This window comes from Felis catus, chromosome D4 (assembly GCF_018350175.1).
Source record: "Felis catus isolate Fca126 chromosome D4, F.catus_Fca126_mat1.0, whole genome shotgun sequence".
Lineage (NCBI taxonomy): Eukaryota > Metazoa > Chordata > Mammalia > Carnivora > Felidae > Felis > Felis catus.
The window spans coordinates 14277436-14302162 of NC_058380.1; the positions used below are offsets into that span (position 1 = coordinate 14277436).

General features: G+C 38.2%; 1 protein-coding gene across 3 annotated transcripts in view; it reads right to left on the reverse strand.

The window, feature by feature from the left end:
- The window catches only part of ABHD17B (abhydrolase domain containing 17B, depalmitoylase), a 52665-nt gene that overhangs the window by 15308 nt on the left and 12630 nt on the right, over nt 1-24727 (reverse strand). The window lies entirely within an intron of this gene.

Sequence of the window (24727 nt, forward strand, 5' to 3'; positions counted from 1 at the left end):
GGTTTCTTCATCCAAAACTGACAGAATTGATATCTTAAGTACAAGGAACTTCTACAAAAACAAACAAACAAAAACTCAGGAGAAAAAATGAGCAGAAGATACTAACAGGCAACTTATAGAGGGTTAAAAGGCTATCAAATATATGAAGGACTCTCACCAACCATCAGAGAAATGCAAGAAATATCATTTCAAAAGTGTAAGAAAAATAAAAAGTAGAAAATTGAGTAATATGAAGTACTGGTGAGAATAGGGGAAAATAAGAACCTTTTTGTGAACTTTTTGATAAGCCATTCTGTTAACCAATGACCCAGAATTCTACTCTTAGGTAAGTACTCCAAAGAAACACTTGCAGAGGTCCTTGAGGTAATATGTACGGGGTGCTTGCTCACTGCAGCATTATTTGTATCAGGGTACAGGAAGGAACATAGATCCCATCATCAGGAAAATGAATACATAAATGTGTCGGATGCAGACAACGGAATATTATGCAGTTTGAAGTAGTGACTTTGATGGTTACAGCTTAAAAATACAGTACTGGGTGAAGACGCAAGGAATAAACTGAGATCTATAGTACCATTAATGTAAATTAAACACATGCATTCAATGTTATATATCTAAGGACATGTGTATTTGAGTGGATGCTTGTGGAGGGGGAATGGGTAAAGAGGTTGAGGGCAAAGAAGAAAAAAAGTTAATAAACAAGAGTAGGTTTTATGTTCACAGATCAATGATGATAACGTGCCATGAACTAGACTACAAGTTCCAGAGGCAAGAATCCCATCTGGTTGCTTATCACTGGACCCTTAGTGCCAAGGCAGGACACCTGACACATAATAGGGTTTCTAATATTTTTTGGATGAATGAGTTAGTAAATTAATAAGATTAACTCAATTCTCTGCACCTAAGAAACTCCCACAAAGGAAAAAAGGTTTACTAAATCATATGTTAAAAAAGAAAGCAAATGTTTTGTGATAATTAGGTTTTTTTGTATAGGTGCAAAATAGAACCAGTATAATAAAAACCTAGGAACCTGAGCTAGGGTGGGGAGTGCAGGAGGGAACAGCACAGCTAGTTAACCAAATCAGTCACTGCACTATGAAGCACAGAATAGGGCACTCTTCTGGGGAGGAGGCAGTCTGGCCCCTCTCAAAATAAAAGGTCAACCGAATGTTAAACAGATGGTCCATTGTGAAAATTAAGGTTTTCCTTTTGGCAGGAGACTTAAAGTTATTTCACTTATAGCCGGAGGAATTTCCTAAAATTGTATGAATTAATAATTTCAGAACCTGCTTCTCCTGATAAGTTTTTCCTGCTCGATGACAAAGGATAAAAGATGAACATCTGAGTCCCTTCTCAGCAAAACAGGAAGACTAATGTTAAAAAATGTCTTTAAATAGAATGACCCACTATATCTCCTTCCTCTCTTTTCACAGAAGAAATTATTGAAGTGACTCCTGTCAATTCCTGATGTAATAACAGTTGACTGAAAAAAATTTCACTTTGATTGATCTCCTTTTTTAAAACATTTTTTTAACATTTACCCATTTTTGAGAGTGAGAGAGACAGAGCATGAGTGGGGAGGGGCAGAGAGTGAGGGAGACATAGATTCCAGCAGGAGCAGGTTCCAGGCTCCAGCTGCCAACACAGGGCCCAATGAGGGCTCAAACTCAGGGATTGTGAGATCATGACCTGAGCTGAAGTTGGACGCTTAACCGACTGAGCCACTCAGGCACCCCTGGTCTCCTTTGTAAGTTTCTTGGTAACACACATCAATTCACATTACTACCATCTACAAACTACAAATGATTCTTTTTTTTTGACAGAGAGAGAGAGAGAGGGAGAGCGAGTGAGCATGAGGAGGGGAGGGGCAGAGAGAGAGAGAGAGAGAGAGAGAGAGAGAGAGAGAGACAGACAGAATCGGAAGAAGGCCCCAGGCCCCCTAGCTGTCAACACAGAGCCCCACTCAGGGCTGGAACTCACAGACTGCGAGATCACGACCTGAGCCGAAGTCGGATGCTCAACTGACTGAGCCACCCAGGCACCCCCAACTGATTCTTTTTGGGTTTGAGATGTTGTGATGAACTGAACTAGTACTTAAGTGGTTTTAGAGAAAACATTTTTATTTATTTATTTTTTTTTAAGGTTTATTTTTGAGAGAGCGCAAGCAAGGGAGGGGTAGAAGCGGGCTTCTGTGCTGACCACACAGACCCAGCCCCATGTGGGGCTCGAACTCAGGACCTGTGAAATCATGACCTGAGCTGAAGTTGGAAGCTTAACCCAGGCGCCCCGAGAAGACACTTTTAATTTTTTTTTTTTTTTTTTTTTTTGGAGAGAGAGAGCGAGCATGAGCAGGGGAGGGGCAGAGAGAGGGAGACCCAGAATCTGAAGCAGGCTCCAGGCTCTGAGCTGTCAGCACAGAACGCAACGTTGGGCTCCAAACCCATGAACAAACCATGAGATCATGACCTGAGCTGAAGTCGGACAGTGAACCGAATGAGCCACCCAGGCACACACAAGAAAACTTTTAAAACATTTTAAAACCTTTAAAAACATTTAAAAATGCTTATATCTCTTCTTCATTTTGAGAGAGATTTTGACAACTATGCTCTAAATAGGATATATGCTGATTTAAAGTCTCATCCAATTTAGAGTGTAGGTAGGTATATAATAAGCCACTTAAACAGCAGCACTTCTTAGAGCTTATAATTTTTTAAATAAATCCGTGAGCATTCAAAAGTAAAAAATATTTGAAAATGAGAAGTCTGCACAAAATGTAAAGACTGGTCCATTTGCCACCATAAAAACAAAAAACAAAAAACAACCACCAATCCATTTTCGATGCTTATCCTTGGGTACAGAAATTAAAGCCTGATGTTTTCTTAGATACACTGAAAGAAAAAAACAAAATAATGAGATTTATAGCAGACCCTGACTAACACGAGAAATTGACACATGAAGTGGATGCTTAATTATTAACAGCAAGAGGCAGCAAAGATCAGAATGGGTTAAAGTCAGAAGTGATGAAAGAAAAGATATTTAACTATGAAAAAGCTGAGGGAAAAATCAGATTTTAGGTCAATTCTGTTCAATGGGGCCATGAGTCCAATATATCCCAACAGACTGATCCAAAGGAAATCACAATGATACCACGCAAAGGTGGTTAATTATGTAACAGTCAGTAGCCTTATGGGTGTTATCACTACCAAAGTAAGGAAAATCAAACTGAACTTCAACTTCAAGGATACCAAGTGAGTAATCTGTAGCAGCATTTACAAAAAGTACAGCAAGTGAAACTACGAATGTTATAATGTATACATTACAGACTTTAGTGCATACAAAGATGTGGAATATTCATTCACCTTTATTTTTTTGAAGTTTTAAAAAACTTATTTATATGGGGGGGGGAGGGGGAGGATCTGAAGCAGGCTCTGCTCAGACAGAAGACAGCCCAACGTGGGGCTTGAACTCACAAACCATGAGATCATGACTTAAGCCAAAGGCAGATGCTTAACCAAGTGAGCCATGCAGGTGCCCCATATTCGTTCACCTTTAAATGAGTCTGGCAAGGGGCGCCTGGGTGGCTCAGTAGGTTAAGCGTCCGACTTCAGCTCAGGTCATGATCTCGCGGTCCATGAGTTTGAGCCCCGCATCAGGCTCTGGGCTGATGGCTCAGAGCCTGGAGCCTGCTTCCGATTCTGTGTCTCCCTCTCTCTCTGCCCCTCCCCCATTCATGCTCTGTCTCAAAAATAAACGTTTAAAAAAATAAATAAATAAATGAGTCTGGCAACAAGCTCCTTTTTCAGTCAAGACAGCATCCAAAATACTTATGATGATCAAAATAAGTGTAATTTAGAAACTAGGTGTTTAGGATATTTCTTTAAACACATTTTCTATCTTATTTGTATAAGTCTTATGTGGAAATACAGCTTGTAAAACATTTTTGGGGGTGTAGGTTGCATTTCCTTCTTTTTTTGTACCATTTTATATAGCATTCAGCAGCAAAGGCACTCCCCTGTCTGAGATCACAGGACTCGATGAGGTGACTTTGGTAGGAAAACTCAACTCTGACTAAAGACACCTTACAAGGGCTGTACTAACATGGGAATAGAAACTTGAAACCTTAAGGAAAAAATTTTTTTGAAGTACTATATTTACTTCAAATTGAAAGGAGAAATTTTAGTAAAACGATTTTCTTTTAAAAGGAATCATGTCCGTTACTTTTTAAGGTAGAATTATACTTTTTATTTATTTAATTTTATTTTTTTTTAATTTACATCCAAATTAGCATACAGTACAACAATGATTTCAGGAGAGTTATCCTTTTTAAATACTAGTAAGATTCTAGAAATACTTGGAGAACAACTGGGTCAATGAGTCACTTGAAAACACCCTAGGAAATGTAATTTTAGTGGTAAATGGAATAGATGCCTTAATTAACTGTGAGTTTAGAAAAGTTTATAGGAAAAACTTACCAGGTCATGACAAAATAAGATTCCTTTCCCACTGGTGAGAAGAGTTGGGGTTAGACACACAAAAAAAGTTGAGGTGAAGGTGACAACAATCTACCAGAGTTACCAAAAGTCTCAATCCTAGCATTTCATTATGAACCTATTTTTTTTTTTTTTTTTAGTTAAAAAACAAAACAAAACAAAACAGGCAGTAAGGATTGGAAGATCAGAAGTGAGGAAGTTGGAGAGCCTATAAACTATTCCAAACAAACTTATCTGGACCAGAAGTCCTAACGTAAGTCAATGTGACCACTTCTATACTTATGTTCTCCCTCAGCTTCTTAATATTTACTGTAATATAGGAGCCATTAACTATATATAGTTATTTAAATTAAATATTCAGTCCCTCAGTCATACTAGCCACATATGACTAGTGCCTACCAAAATGCATAGTGAAGAATGAACATTTCCAACACTGCAAGAAAGCCCTATTGGGCACTGCTGAACTAGAATCTTTCAAACTCAGGCAATCAAGAATGAGAGTTTACATGCTTCCTATCCATACTAGCTTGAAATGCTGGAGCGCTTTCCTTCCTGGCCTGTCCATCAAAGTATATATGGGCAATTTTTGTAGATCCTATTGAATACTGCAAATGTCACACAACAAAATGAGATTACCTACATAATACTGTTTTAGAAGAATGTATTTTGGGAAAAATATTACAACATCTAACCCAATTCTTTTTTAAGGTTTTAAATTCCAGTTAACATACAGTGTAATAGGGGTTTTCAAGTGTACAATATAGTGAATCAACATCTCCATACAACACCCAGTGCTAATCACAGCAAATGCACTCCTTAATCCCCATCACCTATTTCACCCCTCCCCCCACCCACCTGCCCTCTGGTAACCATCAGTTTGTTCTCTGGTAGTCTTTTCTTGGTTTGCCCCTCTCTTTTTTTCCCCCTTTGGTCATTTGTTTTGCTTCTTAACTTCTACATATGAGTGAAATTATGTATTGGGTCTTTCTCTAACTTATTTTGCTTAGTATTATACTCTCTAGCTCCATCCATGTAAATGACAAGATTTCATTATTTTTCATGGCTGAGTAATTGTGTCTGTGTATGTGTACACGTACACATACATACACATACATACACACACACACACATACACACACACACACCTTTATCCATTCATCAGTAGATGGACACTTGGGCTATTTCCATAATTTGGCTACTGTAGATAATGCTGCTATACACATCAGGGTACATGGATCCCTTTGAATTATTATTTTTGTATTCTCTGCATCAAACCCAATTTTAACGTAAAGGACATTTTATTAAAAATGAGCAATGATGGGCGCCTGGGTGGATTCAGTTGGTTAAGTGTCCGATTCTTGATTTCAGTCCTAGTCATGATCTCATGGTTTGTGGGATCAAGCCCCACCCACATCATGGTCCACGTTGACAGAGTCTTGCTTGGGATTCTCTCTCTCTCTTCTCTCTACCCCTACCCCTGCTTGCACGCACTCTCTCAAAATAAACGTTTGGGAAAAATGTGTTAGAAAAAAAAGATCAATACAAATCAATTAAGACATTTATACATTTCAATGCATGTTTTTGATGTATCAAAGGGATTCACATTCTTGAAAGGTTCTCCATGGGCTGGAACTGCCAGCAAACCATAAGAAACTATAAAAACATTTGTGATTAGGGGCGCCTGGGTGGCTCAGTCGGTTAAGCGGCCGACTTCAGCTCAGGTCATGATCTCGTGGTCCGTGAGTTTGAGCCCCGCATCGGGCTCTGTGCTGACAGCTCAGAGCCTGGAGCCTGTTTCAGATTCTGTCTCCCTCTCTCTGACCCTCCCCCGTTCATGCTGTGTCTCTGTCTCAAAAATAAATAAACGTTAAAAAAAATTAAAAAAAAAACATTTGTGATTATATGCCAAGTAATTTTTTTTAATGTTTATTTCTGAATGTAGTCCATCCAATATTCTAAACACTTACAATCCTGATGATGCACTTAAGTAAAACCCTAACAAGCAAATCAAGCCTTCCTAATAATTAAGTAGAAAGATAGTTTGTTGACTTTTATATATGTCATTATCACAGATTCCTATACAGCTTTTGGTGACTGGAAAATGAATTATAGCTTAGCTTTCAAAGTCACACCTGTACATGTTGCTGAGCATAAACTAAAACATGAACAGGCACATGTTTTCCCCCCTTAATCATCAGTTTTTGGCACCACTCCTGAAAGACTTTCCAAAACATGATTATCCTCAAAGTTCATAGAAAAGCTTCATAATACATTGGTACTATATACCAATACATATTCCACAAATACATATTATTCTCTTCATTTTTTAAAGAGTTTATTTATTTATTCTGAGAGTGAGAGAGCGAGAGCGAGCACGTATACACGAGTAGAACAAGGGCTGAGAGAATCCCAAGCAGCCTCCACAATGTCAGCACAGAGACTGATGCAGGGCTAGACCTCACCAACTGTGAGATAATGACCTGAGCTGAAATCAAGAGTCAGATGCTTAACTGACTAAGCCACAGGCGCCCCTCTCTCCTCCATTTATAAGCAGTAAGATCTTTTTCTGGGAAACTTCTCAGGTGAACACTTACTCAATGTGTTCCACAGTATATAATACCCATCTATTGTAGGATAAAATCTAAATGACTACTTCATTTAGTAATCAAAATTAACGACTACTTCATTGCTGACTATAAATGATAAACACAATCTTTTCACAAAGAAGATTCATATTACTGGTATCTCAACTGAATTCCTAAGAGTTAAAAAAAAAAAAAATTTAAACCACACAGGAGGTTAAAAAATAAAAAAAATAAGGCTCACTGCCAGGCTAAAATAGGGACTGGTTAAAAGTCAATTGAAAAATTCAGTTTCCTAGATATCCTCCCCAACTAAGAAGACCAGAAGTTACACTGGAGGAACTATTAGACTAATCTGAAGGAAAGATCCAGAAATATGGGAGGTTCCATGGATCACTGGGAGAATGGGAAGCCTGAGTGTTGTCACGGTGACGGAGAGCTAGATCCTCTTCTGTAAGCGGATGTCAATATGTGAGAAATAGTGATATAATACCGTTATCTAAAGATACAGAGGTAAACATACAAAGAATCCTTCAAAAGTAAGTACATGCCCTGGGAAAGGATATATCAAAGAGATAGAACGGGGGCCTGGGCTTGCCAATTTTCATAACAAACAAATCATTCAGCTTCTTAACCATGTGCTTATATGAATTCAATAAAAAAAATAACTTAAGACAAGAAATCTCCTAATTCCAGTTCAAACCCAAACTGGGTTCAAATCAAATCCAGAAATTATGACTTTGGGTCATTTGTTTTTAGTTTTGGTGTTTCCTACTGTACTCATTTAACCTTTATTATGATGTATCCTCATTCTAAAAGATTCAGAAAATTTACCCTATTTTCTTTCATCTCTGCTTATTCTATATATTTACAGTTTTCATTGGTTATTTTAATAACTTTAATTATTATAAATAATTATATTTATATAATTGAACCTTTACTTCTTGTTCCATCAAATTTAGGAAGTTTCCACTGGCTCCTCATGTACTCACATACCTAAGTTTTATCTCATTTGCAGCTTGTTTTACAACTATTATGTTTTCCTATGTTTTTTCTTTTGGTTGATTTTTAAAAATTGAGTAACAACAAAAACTATTTATAATATTATTCACTGCCATCAAAGCAGTGCGATAAAACCCAGAGAATGAAGTTATTTTAGATCACTTAATTCCAAGTGTTGAGGTGTTTACACTCAAGTAATTGCTCAAAAATAAGGCACATGTCAATTTGCTTCATATTTGGACTTTCTGAAGAGACTAATTTTACCCCACAAGCTTTTTAGCATATTTAACACATTCTAGCTGCTTACTCTTGGAATCTGTGCCAACAGAATCCATGTTGTTTTTGAAGACATTCTCAGACCCCAGTGAGTTCTGTTTTAACCTGAAACAATTATGATCTGGGCCAGTACATAGCACAGTTGTTGGTCTACCCAGAATTACATTTTTCATTATGTATTTGTGTTGTTTCTTAATCTCACATTTTAACCTTTTGGTGAGATTCTTTGGTTTTGTTGTAATATATTTCCAAGCCTTTTGCCCTGCCTTCTTCCCAAGGACCTGGGGAAGAAAACCAGATTTTTACACACATACTTTCAAAAAGCTCTTATTTTGGTTTCATACCTAGGAGAACCTAGGTAGGCATGCTTCACAATTATAGATTGTTTTTAAAACTTTCCCTCAAAATTTAAATTATTGGCTCACATCTTCTAGCATCCTATGGTGATGTGTAACACCAATTTAATTTTTGTTTTTTGAAGTGATGCCCATCTCTATCTCACAAAAAATTGACAAGATTCTCCTTTATCTTTCTTTAGCTCTGAAATCAACGTGTGTGTTATTTTTCATCCATTCTATTTGCATTTAGCAGGTCCTTTTGATCAAAAACCCCAGGACTTGATTTAGCAAAGACTTTTCCTTCTATTATTTTTTAAAAAATTATTTCCTCTATTGTCTCTGTTCCATTAGGAATTCCAATTTAAAACTCCTAGGATCCTCTATTATACCTACTTTTCTTTCCTTTTCCCATCTCTTTCAGCTCTGTGCAATAGGGAATTTCTTGAAAGTTCATCTTACAGATCATTACTTTAATATTCTAGAGTGTAGAATCAATCCTAACATTAGGATTCTGTTTTAGTTTTATGGGTGCAATATCATCCTCTCAAATCTGTCTTAGAATATTAATGTAGACAGATTTTTATTGTTCTGTCCATCTGTGTTTTTTGGATAATGTTTGTTGCCCTGTTCATCTTGGATTTTCATGCTGTGGGATTGGTTCTTCACTGTTCATTTTAATAAAATAAGGAAGATTACTGGGGATATACTACTTTATGTGAGAATAGGACTCAAGTCTCAAATCTCTCTCTCACATACACGTTGTACACACACACACACACCATCCATCTCTGCCTATGGCACAAACAAGTGTCTTCTGTTTATCATGCTTAATGGGAATAGAAGATACTTTACAAATACTCAAGGACACAAAATAGTTTAGCTCAAACTATTTGATCTAGTAATGCAATTAGGGCTTCTAACAGGTACAGGGTGGGCCAGAAACCACTAAGCTAACAATTAAGAGACCTGGCTTTGGCTTTCAGTTCTAATTTTACTACTAAAAAGTTGGGAGTTTAGGAAAGTCAAGCTCTTTATATACATTTTTTTCTATAAAATGAGAAGTTTGGACTAGATATTAAGGATTCTTCCTTATGCAACTTTATAACTAAGATGCTTTTAAATTCTCACTTCTGATTCATTCAATATTCTGTAGCATGTAAAAGAATAAAGAAATTTATAATTTGACAAACTTCAGATATGCTCAAAGCTTCCCCCCAACAACTAAAAACAAAGCACCTCAAGGACATTAATTTGTATTAGGCAAGTTATAGTTAATGACTTGTAATTTGGGAGGGGGGAGGTAATAAAGGTAGAGAGGAATGTGCAGGTGTTTGTGAGGGGGTGAGAGAGATTTCTGAATCTTATAACTATTTTCCAAAATTAGTGATTTCTTTATCTCCTGGCCACTGTGGGGAAACAATGCTTAGTTTTTTTTTTTAATTTTTTTTTTCAACGTTTATTTATTTTTGGGACAGAGAGAGACAGAGCATGAACGGGGGAGGGGCAGAGAGAGAGGGAGACACAGAATTGGAAACAGGCTCCAGGCTCTGAGCCATCAGCCCAGAGCCTGACGCCGGGCTCGAACTCACGGACCGCGAGATCGTGACCTGGCTGAAGTCAGACGCTTAACCGACTGCGCCACCCAGGCGCCCCAACAATGCTTAGTTTTAAAAATTGTGGTAAAATATACATAACATTTATCATTTTAAGCATTTTTAAGTGTACAATTCTGTGGCATTAGTACATTTACATTATGTTGCACTCATCACCATCAGCTGGATCATATGATATTTGTCATATAAAATATCCTATTTGTCCTTTTGAGACTGGCTTATTCCACTTAGCATAGTATCTTTACGTTTATCACATTGTAGCATGTGTTAGAATCTCCTTCCCTTTAAAAGCTGAATAATATCCCACTTTATGTATATACCACATTTTCCTTATTTATTATTAATCTGTTGGACACTTGTTGGCTGAGAGCAATGCTATTATGAACATGGGTGAATAAACATCTGTTACAGTCTCTGATTTCATTTCTTTTGGTAGGGAATAATGTTTCGAAAAGCATAAAAATATTTTTAGTTTTACTCTAATGTAGATTTATTGTTTGAATTATTACTTTCCATCAATCAAAAACAAAGAGATGTCACATCCAGCAACTTGTATAGTTAAATAAAACTGGCTAATATTTCAAAGTAAATTTTAAAGTTGGAGGTAAATATACTTAAAAATTTAACATATGATACATGAAAATTATGTGAGCTCTCAAGTATTCAAAAAAAGAAAAAAAAGTTCCTGGGGCTCCTGGCTGGCTCAGTCGGGAGTGAATGCAACTCTTGATCTTGGGATTTTGAGTTCAAGCTGCATGTTGGGGGTGGAATTTACTTAACAACAACAACAACAACAACAACAACAACAACAATAACAACAATACTTAAGGTCCTAAAATAAAACTTTATGTATTTCAATTTAAAAAATTTTTAGTATTTATTTTTATCTTTGGGAGACAGAGTGCAAATGGGAGGGGCAGAGAGAGAGGGAGACGCAGAATCTGAAGTAGGCTCCAGGCTCTGAGGTGTCAGCACAGAGGCGTACATGGAGTTTAAACCAATGAAGCACGGGATCATGACCTGGACCTAAGTCAGACACCTAACCAACTGACCCACCCAGTTTAAATTTATATTTAAACATTTACCCTGCAAATTCTCTAAGTTTAAAAAGTTTTTAACATTTTATATCTACAGTACACTGAATTATCACTAAAAAATTAAATTCCACTCCATACATCTTTTTATTTAAAAAAAATTTTTTTTTAATGTTTATTTATTTTTGAGAGAGACAGACAGAATGCGAGTGGGTTCGGGCAAAGAGAGAGGGAGGCACAGAATCTGAAGGCGGCTCCAGGCTCCGAGCTGTCAGCACAGAGTCCAACGCGGGGCTCGAACTCTGGAGCCGTGAGATCATGCATGACCTGAGCTGAAGTCGGACGCTCAACCGACTGAGCCACCTTTCAGAAAAGTATCTTCTGAAAGTATGGAAATGTATGGCGCACCTGGGTGGCCAGTCAGTTGAGCGTCCAACTTCGACTCAGGTCATGATCTCGCGGCTCTTGAGTTTGAGCCTTGCGTCCGGCTCTGTGCTGACAGCTCACAAAGCCTGAAGCTGGCTACTGATTCTGTGTCTCCCTCTCTCTCTCTGCCCCTCCCCCGCTTCCACTCTGTCTCTGTCTCTCAAAAATGAATAAATGCTAAAAAAAAAATTTTTAAGTATGGAAATGTATATGAAGGGCCCAGGAAGTCCGGTTTCAAGGAGCTAGACTTCCTGGGCTTAAAAATGTTTCTTTTTTGTATAATTAGCCAACTGACTACTTTGTAAATTACCAACGTTTTGAACCTTATTACATACATATTTCATTACATATACTTAACATTCAAGTATATCTACTTCTCGCAATGGCTGTCACACAGAAGTCACTCAAAAGCCCATGTTAGCTGAGCTTAAGGTCATAAAACAAGACAAATCAAATAGTATTATCACTAACTTTCACACTGAAGAATCTAAATTTGCAGGTTTGAAATTGTGGTAGGTTATGAAAGCCAAGCTACTGTTCATTTATAAAAATACAATTATATGTAGCTAGATCCTATAAAACCTTCCTAAGTATTAACCTTATTTAATCCTCAGAACAACCCTACAAGACAGATGCCATTATCCTCCCCCTGGCCCAATTTAGAGAAGAAGAAACAGAGAAGTTTAAATCTTCTAAGATCATATTGCTAGTAAATAGTAAAACCAGTTTTCATATTCAGCAGTTTGGGTCCAGGGGACATGCTCTTTAATCACAGAGTTAAATTAGTGTGTAAGAATGAAACGTTTTGCTATGGTGTTAACATGGAGAGAGAATAATAAATCCAGCAACAGAAGAAAAATAAGGATGAAAGACCTTCCCATTTCATATCCAAAACCCCAACAAATATTAAGTTAAAAAAAAAATCCAGGGGCACCTGGGTGGCTCAGTTGGTTAAGTGCCCGATTTGGGCTCAGGTCTTGATCTCAGGGTTCGTTAAGTCTGAGCCCCGCGCGTTGGGCTCTGTGCTGTCACCTCAGAGCCTGGAATGTGCTTCAGATTTTGTCTCAAAAATAAACATTTAAAAAAAAACTAAGACTGGATGAAGAAAATAAGTGGTTCAGAATGTGAGAGAATGTATCTGGGGAAAGAGGAAGTGGTTTTGGTTACCAGACGGCAAAAAATAAGTAAAATCTGAACTGGTATCTATATATTCACAGCTTTGCTTGCTCTTTCCTGAAGACTGAGGTCGCTCTTTTAAAAAGGCAAATTTTGGAGTGTTTTGGGGCTGGCTTAATCAGAAGAGCATGTGGCTCTTAAACCAAGGATTGTGAGTTCCAATTCTACGTTGGGTGTAGAGATTACTTAAATAAAACTAAAAACTAACTAACTAAATAAATAAAATAAAAAGGGCAAATTTTACTTATTATGTGAAAATAATATTATTTCAGTGAGCTTCAAATGTGTAAGGATTTCACAAGTCTTTGGATATATCCTTCAATATTATTAAATGGACCACCAAACTGTTCGCAAAGGTGGCATCAGTTTGTAGTAACATCTGTACTACCAACCCATGGGGATTTGTCATTTGGATTAACTTTGATACGTTAATGAATGTTAAGTGATACTCTGTTAAGATGTCAACGAATGGTACTGCATCTAGAAATTAATTTGGGAAGAACTGAAATCTTTCAGTGTACAATTTATATTCTTGAACAAGATATCCCTATTTACATCTTTTTAAAAATTCTATTTGCAACTACGTGGATGGAACTAGAGGGTATTATGCTAAGCGAAATTAGTCAGTTGGAAAAAGACAAATATCATATGACTTCACTCATATGATTCTAAGACACAGAAAAGATGAACACAAAGGAAGGGAAGCAAAAATAGTATAAAAACAGGGAGGGGGACAAAACATAAGAGACTCAAATATGGAGAACAAACAGAGGGTTACTGGAGGGGTTGTGTGTGGGGGGGTGGGGTGGGGGCTAAATGGGTAAGGGGCATTGAGGAATCTACCCCTGAAATCATTGTTGCACTACATGCTAACTTGGATGTAAATTAAAAAAAAAAAAAAAAAGTTCTACTTTCTTATCTTTGTTGATGTATAGAAATGCAATGTTTTTGTGCACTGACAGTACACATGTGAGTTTTTGTAAATTCTTATTCTCTAATTGTTTTTTCTTCTTTTACGGCACTTTACTACCAGAATTCCAGCACACTTTCTTAATGTTGAAACACTGATGGTATTCTTTTTCTAAGGATAACTTTTCCTACAGAATTTTTATGGATGTCCTGTAGAGATTAAGGAAGTTTCCTTCTTTCCTAGTTTTTCAGAGCTTCAACAGGATAAATTCCAAAAAGCCAACTTGACATTCGTGGAATAATCCTAATTTGGTGATAATGTAAATCTTTTTAATGTATTACCAGACTCACTTTGCTAATAGTTTACATAGAATTTTTTCATTTATATTTAATGATTGAGAATGGCCTTTCATGGTCTATTTTCATACACTCGTCAGGTTTTTGTAGATTATATGTTAACCTCATAGGATTTAGTTGGGGAGTGTTCTCTCTGTGCTAAAGAAAAATTAGTTGTATTTTCTTATAGTCAATAATTAGATTTACTAACATGTTTTTTGTTTTAAAGTTTTTTGATCTGTTGTCTCTTACTATCTTTTCCCTCTATTTTTAACTCTTTTTAAAAATACTTATGGCCAACTATACTTCAACTGAAAAAAAAATCAAATTGTGTACTTTTAATATGTGCAGCTTATGGTCAATTACACCTTAATAAAGTATTTAAAAAACAAACACTTCTGTAGTAGCTGTCTGCCCCAATGAAGTCAGAGAAATGGATGATACCTCACAAAACAATGCTGCCTACCGCACAGAAACTGCTAATATAATGAGTCTATTGAACAATGTCTGATAGTTAGACTTTTAGAATTAATAGATTCACCATTCAGTGTCAATTACTTGAGGACAGATGAAGAGGTCTGTCCTTGCAATGATGTATAATGGGAATACTACCTATCTCACAGGGTTGCTTTGAGAATTAAGTAAAATAAGCAAGACCTAACACAAATCTGAAATTCAAACTGAGAGGTTTTCTGTTCCAAGAAACACTAAGAGCTGAGATCCAATCAGTCACTGGTACCAGAATTCTATCTCCAAGCCTTAAATGTGCTGTTGAATGATTTGTTTCTATGAAAGCTTGGCAACCTCCCTGGGCTATGCGTTAGCATGGAAACAGAGACGGAATTGGTATTGGTGATACATAAACCAGCTTGGAATGTGAGCCACTTTGGAGCCCTTGAATAATTCCTTTCCCACTAAGGTACTTGTGGCCATTGTTGTTGTATTACATTTTGTAATACATTTTGTATTACATGTTTGTAATACATGTTGTATTACATTTTACTTTTTTTTTTTTAATGTTTATTTTTGAGAGAGAGAGACACACACACAGTGTGAATGGGGGAGGCAGAGAGAGGGAGATACAGAATCTGAAGCAGGTTCCAGGCTCTGAGCTGTCAGCACAGACAGCTATCAGCACAGCCCCCCTGATGCGGGGCTCAAACACACAAACCATGAGATCATGACCTGAGGGAAGTCGGATGCTTAACCGACTGAACCACCCAGCGACTGAGCCACCCAGGCGCCCCCATATTTTACTTTCTTTTTGAGCCCTCTTTCTCTAGTCTGATATTTCTGAGTTTTATTCTGTTACCTTCTATCTGAAGTTTGAGTTTCTGTCCAGTTTCCTTATGCCTGAATCCTCCCTTCAATTTTTAAGACTTGGTTATGTGCTTTATTTCACTTTCAAATCACTCTTAGCTCCATACTTACAAGCACATAAATCATCCACCCAACCCCTACACTAAATCCAAGCTTCTACTTGGGTAGAGGGGGCTAAAGATAATAATGTGCAGAAGACACTCACTGTAAAGGGAGGCAAACTGGCTGTCCAGTGTACCTCGTGAGAGGGCAGACTAATCCCCAGTCTGAGAGCCATTGGGTCCACTGGGGACCCTGGGTGGCTTGTAACTGAAAAAGATCTGAAGGCAACATATATGATAACTGAGTTTACTGGCAGGAAGCCTGATGACAATTCTGCTTATGCTTCAGGGTGACAGACCATTTTAACAAAGGTAGGCCACCTAAAATGTCTCAGTTCTAAACAGGAAAAAAACCTAGGGTGGCTGGATCCAAATCCATCCCTCTTTTTTTATGTTTCATTTCAGAATTTTCATCTCCCTGAGAAGAGCATCTCTTGGAATTATTAGGAGGCATGGATATGGTAGACTCCTGAGCAATGGAAAGCTTGGTAGACCTTGTACTAACCCAATGGACACATTCACAGTGAGACCAAAAGTCATCCCTATCCAATGAAGTACCATTATCAAGGGAAAGTAGGTGGATAAATGCACAAGGATGTTACACAGGAACTTTGACCTAGACGTCTGACAGGGGCTTTGAGGAGCAGCATGTGTTTATGTTGCTCCTTTACTCTCTGTCAGTTGTGGGGCCAAGTACAAATCACCAACCCCATGATTACACATTGCTTAGAAGTCCTATCCTCTGTCTCCCCCACCATGTCAACAACAATTTGAGTTTCAGTGGTTGCCATCAGGAAGGTGTTCTTAGATATGGAAGCCAAGATACTATAACCCTTCAAGGACTTACTAGACCTAATTACATGCCTAAGGCCTATGTCCTGGTCAAATGGGCATATTGTCTCTCAAGGCTGAATTAACTATTTTTTGCATCTTACTCAAGATTTTCCTGCTTTTTGCAGAAGAGCAGTGTGGAAAATTTCAGCTCTGCCAACTTTAAGTGACATTTCAGGAACCGTTCTCACTGCTGCTTGTTCTGCCCTCTTAGACCAGCTTTGACTGAACTAGGGGTGCATTAAGAAGGCTATAAGCCAGGGGCACCTGGGTGGCACAGCTGGTTAAGCGACCAGCTCTTGGTTTTGGCTCAGGTCATGATCTCATGGTTCATGACTTCGAGCCCCATGTTGGGCTCTGCACTGACAAGGCAGAGCTTGCTCGGGATTCTCTGTCTCTCTCTCAAAGTAAATAAATACAACTTAAAAACAAAAAAGAAGGCTATAAGCCAATGTTGATCTGTAAAGTAGGAAAGTGCTACATTACCTTTCTTTGAAAAGTCTGGGTAATCTGAAGAATGTATCAAGCCTTTACCCTCTACCATGCCATCTAGTCAATACTCTAATGCTTAATAAATTGTTTCTTATTAACATTCTCTACCCCAAATGGCAATACAGTGATATACTGCTCTCAGACTTGACGTTGGACAAACCCTTATGTGGATGGTTCTGAGCTAGGTACTCTTTATAATCAATCCCATGCAAAATTGAAATCAGTAGGTTATCAGCTTGGGGTCAAACCTGAAAATCACCTGAGCTAACACCACTATTAAGAATATCCGGGGATGCCTCAGTTGCTCAGTCAGCTAAGCGTCCAACTATTGATTTTGGCTCAGGTCATGAGTTCAAGCCCCATTTCAGGCTATGTGATGACAGAGCAGAGCCTGCTTGGGATCCTCTATCTCTCCCACTCTCTGTCCCTCCCCCACTAGCTCTCTCTCTCTCAAAATAAATAAACATTAAGAAAAAAAAAAGAGGGCCTCCTGTGTGGCTCTGTTGATTAATTAACCATCTGACTTTGGCTTAGGTCATCATCTCACAGTTTTTGAGTTTGAGCCCCACGTCAGGCTCTGTGCTGACAGCTCAGAGCCTGGAGTCTGCTTCAGATCCTGTGTCTCCCTTTCTCTGCCCCTCCCCTGCTCATGCTCTGTCTGTCTCTCAAAAATAAACATTAAAAAAAGAAAAAGAACATCTGTGGTTCTAGAACTGCCAAAACTGTATGCAAAGTTTGTAAAAGCAGCATCCAAAACATTTAATAACAGAGTGCCCTGAAAACAATCTTCTCAAAAGTCTGGAAGTTCTTCAGTTAAGATTTCTGTTACATATTCATTTTATCCTCAAGTCTTACCATGCACCCAATCTAGAATGACTATGGCATCTTACTTTTTATAGAGGTATCTGAAAAGCTATAAAAACTCATCCCTTTTGCATGTATGTGACGGAGATCTCCAAAGTTGCACGGAGGCTTTTCCGTCACAAAAGAAACCACCAACCTGGATGTTAACCTACCTATACCTTGATTCTGTAAATACTCATTCTGTCCCAAACTTTACTTCTCATATGATTAATAGTCTCAGTTCTAGGCAGGAATTTCTACTTTGTACTCCTGACTTCAATTTCTTTTTTCTCTTTTGGCACTGCACACAAACTAAATTACAATTCTGGTAGCAGACTTCTTATTCTTGGTCTGGGGATATGCCTTCACCTGGCCATTAAGGAATACCCCTAGTTCTTTCACCTTCCCAGTGGAGGTTCCAAAGGACTTGGTCAAGATATTATACTTCTAAAAAAATACCTTGAGCCCTTATGGGAGGTAGATTTACAGATAACTGGGGAGGGGAGAGGATTAGAACTCTGGTCTGTGAATATAACGAGATGCCAGAGTTTTAGAGTAAGGCTGCCAGCTTTTCACAGATCTGTAAAAAGGTACTAAAATTATCACGCTAATATCAACTGAAGAAACAGGGATATACACATTTCTCTTCTCCTAAAAGACATACACAAACTCCTTCCTGAGGACAAAGGACTATCACTTTCTCCCCACCTTTTATTTAAATGTTTGTTTCTTTGTTTATTTATTGAGAGAGTGTGAGCCGGGGAGGGGCAGAGAGAGAGGGAGACAGAATCTGAAGCAGGCTCCAGGCTCTGAGCTGTCAGCAGAGCCCAACATAAGGCTTGGGCTCTAACTCGTGAACACTGAGGTCATAACATGAGCAGAAGTCAGAGGCTTTAATGGACTGAGCCACCCACACACTCCTATCCCCACGTTTTGAAAGGCAAATGTGCTTCCCTGAGAAAAGAGAAAACACCAAATGGTGGAAGACACCAGTGCTGTGGAAGGGTCCTGTGATGGGAGGCCAGAGCGGTAGCTTCTGGTGGCTTTTACAGCAGCATCCAGGGGTCAGGGTCGTGGTGGGAGTTGAAGCCGCCAAGACCACAGAGCTCACAGAGTCAAGGCCGAGGAAAAGGAGTGGATCCCCATGACCAAGCTGTGCCGCCTGGTCAAAGACATGAAGATCACTTACTGGAGGAGATCTATCTCTTCTCCCTGCCCACCAAGGAATATGAGATTACTGACTTTTTCCTGGGGGCATCCCTCAAGGATAAGGTTTTGAAGACTATGTTGGCACAAAAGCAGACTCCCAGTGGACCAGGTTCTAGGTATTTGTTGTCATCGGAGAGGACAATGGACATGTCCATTGTGGACTTAACTGGGTGTTAAGTGCTCCAGGGAGGTAGCCACTGCTATCCGTGAGGCCATAATCTCCACCAAGCTTTCCAGTGACCTGTGTGGCGAGGTGACTTGGGGAACAAGATCATCAAGCCCCACACTGTCCCATGCAGGGTGAGCAGCCACTGTCGCTCTGTGCTGGTCGGTCTCATCCTCAGCCCCAGGGGCACTGGCACTGTCTCCGTCCCTGAGCCCAAGAAGATACGGACGATGACAGTACTGACACCTGCTACACGCCAGCCAGGGTCTGCCCTGCCCCCCGGGCAACTTCACCAAGGCCACTTTTGATTCCCAAGACCTACACCTGTCTCCCCTCCCTGACCTCTGGAAAGAGAATGTTCAAGTCTCCCTATCAGGAATTCACTGACCATCTTGTAAAGACACACACCAGAGTCTCTGTGCAGAGGGCACAGGCTCCAGTTGTGTTTACCACATAGTCTTAAACAAGAAAGATAATTAAAGCCTGTTAAAGAAAAAAAAGGCAAATGTCATGATTAAAAAGAAAACTAGAGGGGCGCCTGGGTGGCGCAGTCGGTTAAGCGTCCGACTTCAGACATGTCACGATCTCGCGGTCAGTGAGTTCGAGCCCCGCATCAGGCTCTGGGCTGATGGCTCGGAGCCTGGAGCCTGTTTCCGATTCTGTGTCTCCCTCTCTCTCTGCCCCTCCCCCGTTCATGCTCTGTCTCTCTCTGTCCCAAAAATAAATAAACGTTGAAAAAAAAATTTAAATAAAAAAAGAAAACTAGAAAAGAGAAAATTCATGAAGTCTATGTATACATTTTCATGTTGATACATAAAGGGTTCTTTTTGGGTTAGGAATATTGTGTGTGTGTGTGTGTGTGTGTGTGTGTGTGTGTGTGTGTGTATATATATATATATATATATATATATATATATATATATATATATACATACTTCCAGAAGCTTTGGGGCTGTTATATGGAAAACTTCTTAGAATAAAATAAGGCTTGGGATATCTACTTGTAGACTCCACAAAGTAGGGAATAAGAAAATTTTTATGGAAGACACATAAATTTATAACCAGAAATAATTTTAAGTGCCAATTAATGCTAATAGATTGATTTACCCTTCTTACCTAAACATTAATCCAAGAAAAGTTACAGCTCTCTTTCTCCCTATAAAGAGGAGCTCCAATAAGTTATAAAATTAATAACAGTTGGCTTAGAGGGCTTTAACAGATCCATATTATTAACTTCTTGTAACCTTGTTATATAGGATATGAAATCATCTAGCAAAGAAACTACTTCCTAAGACATAAAACTTCTAACAATGTCAAGGGCTGGAAAAAATCATGAGCTTCTCCTTACAGTGAGGAAGAAATGTCAACTATCATTTATTTTAAAAATCAGAAGAACATATAAAAGTATACACAATGACTACTGTCAATTTAACTACGTATCAGGTTTCATCCTCCCGCCTTAAAATTTTTTTTTTTTCCCATAACTGGTCTGTGGTATAGTATAAAGAACCCTGGTCTATGAATGAGAAAGGCTGGATTCTATTCCCTACTCTCACACTAACTAGCTCTGAGACATTAAGGAAGTCACTTTTCCCTGGATCTCACCCTCCTTATCTCTAACATCAAAGGCTTGAATTCAATGGCACTTAAATTACATTCTAGGATACAGGCCTCTTAATCTTGAATGTAAGTATAAAGTAGCTAAGAAAGACTAATGGAGTAAGTGTCTGAATATAATGGGAACAAAGTAATAATTTATTCATTCCAAAAGGTTTTTTAGACTCTTGGACTTTCCTCTTATTAAATGTACCTAGGGTCTTATCTTTTTTTCTCTGACAGTTACCTTTCCCCTTAGTTTCTTTAGCTTTTATCTTCTACTTTAACATTTTGTCCAAAAACTCCTTTTTTAAAGAAAAAACATTTTTTAATGTTTTTATTCAGTTTTTGGGAGAGACGGGGGGGGGGGGGGAGACATGGAGGGAGAGAGAGACAGAGTGTGAGCAGGGTAGGGCAAAGAAAGACACAGATTCTGAGGCAGACCCCAGGTTCTGAGTTGCCAGCACAGGCTGGAACTGTCCACGGGACTGGAACTCACGAACCACAAGATCATGACCTGAGCCCAAGTCGGATGCTCCACCACTCACTCAACCAACTGAACCACCCAGGCGGCCCCCCAAAGACTCCTTTTTGAAAGGAAAGAAATTTCTAATGCCTTGTTTTGATGACATTCTTCTCTATTATTGACAGACTGAAAATGGAAGTGGTCCAAATCAGCATTTATGTATTAAACATTAATTCTCAAAAGAATAGGCTCTTTCACTAGGCCAGTTCTGAGATAACCTCTTAAAAATGTTTATTTGGTGAAGGAGTGAAACTTCAGTTATTTAAATTAAGTCAGTGTTACCCTACCACTTATTTAATAAAGCAGTAGAGCAGATATAAATCTGTTTCAGCAAATAAGAAGCAAAACCAAACCAAATGACATGGTGGTTTTGATCCACAGAGTGGATGAGAGTAGAATTTCAACTGTCCCTCCAAATACTCATTTTGAAAAAGGTATTTTTATCAACCATGTGGAGAAAAGAACAGAACTGCATGATAAGCAGCATATAAGTATATTCCTCCTATTAGTCTATCAGTCCTTCTCCATCTATATAATTTCTATGTTTAGTGGGGATACAGGGAGGGATTATGGCACTTATGAGGTCAAGAGTAGTATTCCTGAACAACATCATTGCCTCTCTTTACACAGACTGTAACAAGTCGGTCAGTCCTCACTAATATGGCCTTCAGTCAGTCTACCAACAGTCTGGCCATCTATACACGCTGCCATCTCCACCTCTTCCTTTTCCTCTTCCTGCCAGCTGCGTTTCCTTAGCTATACTCATCAGTAAGTACAGATTTGAAGAAGCACCACTACTCCTAGAAAATGTGTAATCACCACTTGTCACCCTCACTTGTGCTTAATACCTTTCCTATCTCAACAAATCAACATTTTGTCAATGTTTCTTCAAACATGAAAATTTTACCTTTTGTGTACGTTTTCTTAAGGAGTACATAACAAGAACTAGAATAATTACTTCAAAAAAAAAAGTTTACATGCCTAATTAAAGAAAACAACAGCACACCTGATCAATTGAGAGTCAATTTAAATTCTTTCAGACTTTTGGTAAATCATTTAAAGGCTCTGAGGTTTTTTTCTTCAGTTGAAAACATATGGCAACTAGTTTCATGTTCATTCAAGTCTCTTTTTATCCTAAATTCATGTGTTCTTTTGTAAATTGGTAGTCAATATATTAAATGTATTATAATGAATGATACGTATAATTTATTATTAATAAATCAACGCTCTTTTCATCTTATAAAAAATTAAGTACTTATAGAACATGGGGTAGATTTTAAGCTTCAGAAATCAAACGTAGATATCAATAATTAGGAGAAACTTTGTGAAGTTAGAACTGAGACTAGGATGTGATTTCCAAAAGCAGAGAAAAAACTCTCCGGGGTAGAGAATAATACAGGTAAGAGTACGATCATAAGAAAGAACTAACGCAAAGGGTGCATAGTAGAAAGGAGGGGGAAAAAACTGGAAAAGGGAAGAATTAGATAAATGAAAACATTTTAAAAACTTAAAATTTAGAAACAAATCTCTGTTCAACAATGTATAGAAACGACTGTAGTTCTTTACACATGCATTAGACAGAATGATACAGTCATTTAGGCAACTGCATAAAAGCCTACATACCAATGACTTAAGCGGAGCACAGTGACTTGGTAACTATGGTACTGCTGAAGAATTACTTTTTTTTATAATGTTTATTTTTGAACTAGAGAGAGTGTGAGCGGGGAAGGGACAGAGAGGAGAGAGACAGAAGATCCAAAGTTCTGTACTGACAGCAGAGAGCCCAATGTGGGGCTCAAAAATCACGAACTGTGAGGTCATGACCTGAGCCAAAGTCAGATGCTTAACTGACTGAGCCACCCAGGCACCCCAAGAATTTATTTAAATTTTAAGATTTCAAATTTAAGATTTTCAAAAAGCCTCAAAAAGGCACATATTTCAACCTACTACATGGAGGCATGTGAAACATACTATTAGGAAGGTAGAAAATCAACAAATGGTTATCATATTGCAAAATGTATAAACCACATCCTTCAGTTAAACATCAACACTTGAGTACATTTAAAATTTTTTTTAATGTCTATTTGAGACATACACACACACACACACACACACACACACACACACACACACACACACACACAGAATGTGAAGCAGGCTCCAGGTTCTGAGCTGTCAGCACAAAGCTCAAAGCAGAGCTTGAACCCACAAACTGTGAGATCATGCCCTGAGCTGAAGTCGGACACTCATCTGACTGAGCCACCCAGGTGCCCCAACACTTGACTACATTTAAAAGTAATGTTTCTTCACATTAGTAGTACATATATCTACTCTGCAAAATAAAGATAATCTTGATTTACTGGATGTTTCTGTTAATAAAAATTTCATCTCGTATTTTTTTTAAAGAGGCAAGTAGCAAAGAAACAAGTGAATATTCCAGACTTGTTTCCTTTTAGAGACAATTTCTACACGACATCTACAAAGTCTTAGTCAAAGCTGACAGAGAACAACATTTCTGATGCTTAATGCCAAGTAATGCAACTAGAGAAGAGGAACAGAGGCTTGCAAAAAAACCGCTGGAGCAAATCTTTGATATCTGATTTGAGAAGTATCCGATAGCTAGTTTTTTGGTGATCTACATGTGTAGTGTACCTCTGGCGTAAATACTTGTTAGGATGAAAGAGAAAGCAAGCATTAAAGATGGGTAGTCCATTCATCCTTCATTAATTGGGTTACATACCAATCAGGTTGTAGTTATAATTTTATTTAAAATGAATTCTTATATCCCTAAGTGTGTCAATTTTAATGAGAGAGCTGGAGCTTTCCAGCAAGAATATTTTATTTTATTAAATCTCTATTTATTTATTTACTTATTTATTTATTTAGAGAAACAGAGTGAGCGAGCATGAACAGGGAAGAGGCAGAGGGGAAGGGGGAACAGAGGATTTGAAGTCGGCTCCTCGCTGACAGCAGACAGCCTGATGAGGGGCTTGAACTCACGAACCGCAAGATCAGGACCCAAGTCAGATGCTTAACTGAGTGAGTGACCCAGGCGCCCCAAGAATATTTTATTATATTGAATCCCAAAGGAAAAGGAAGCTTTTTCCTTTGTAATCTGCCTGGATTTTTCTGGCATCATATCCTATGTTCACATATCTTTCTTTATACAACTAAATACAGTTCTCTTCCTCTCACTGCCCCCACAGAAAGAGAAATCTGATTGTACATTCTATTAATAATACCAAGAATACAAAAATAGTCTCTAAATATGACTTTCCAAAAAAAGGAAACCTATGGAGCATTACTAAATACAAGTCAAAACAGCATCAAATAGCAAGAAGTTTACACTGGCCTCCATAGCTTAAAGTAAAAATACAAAAAAGAGAGTTCAATGGAGAAGTCATTCAATTTCTATTATCCTTAACTGTGGATAAGACACACAATTCTCTTGATTAAGTTAC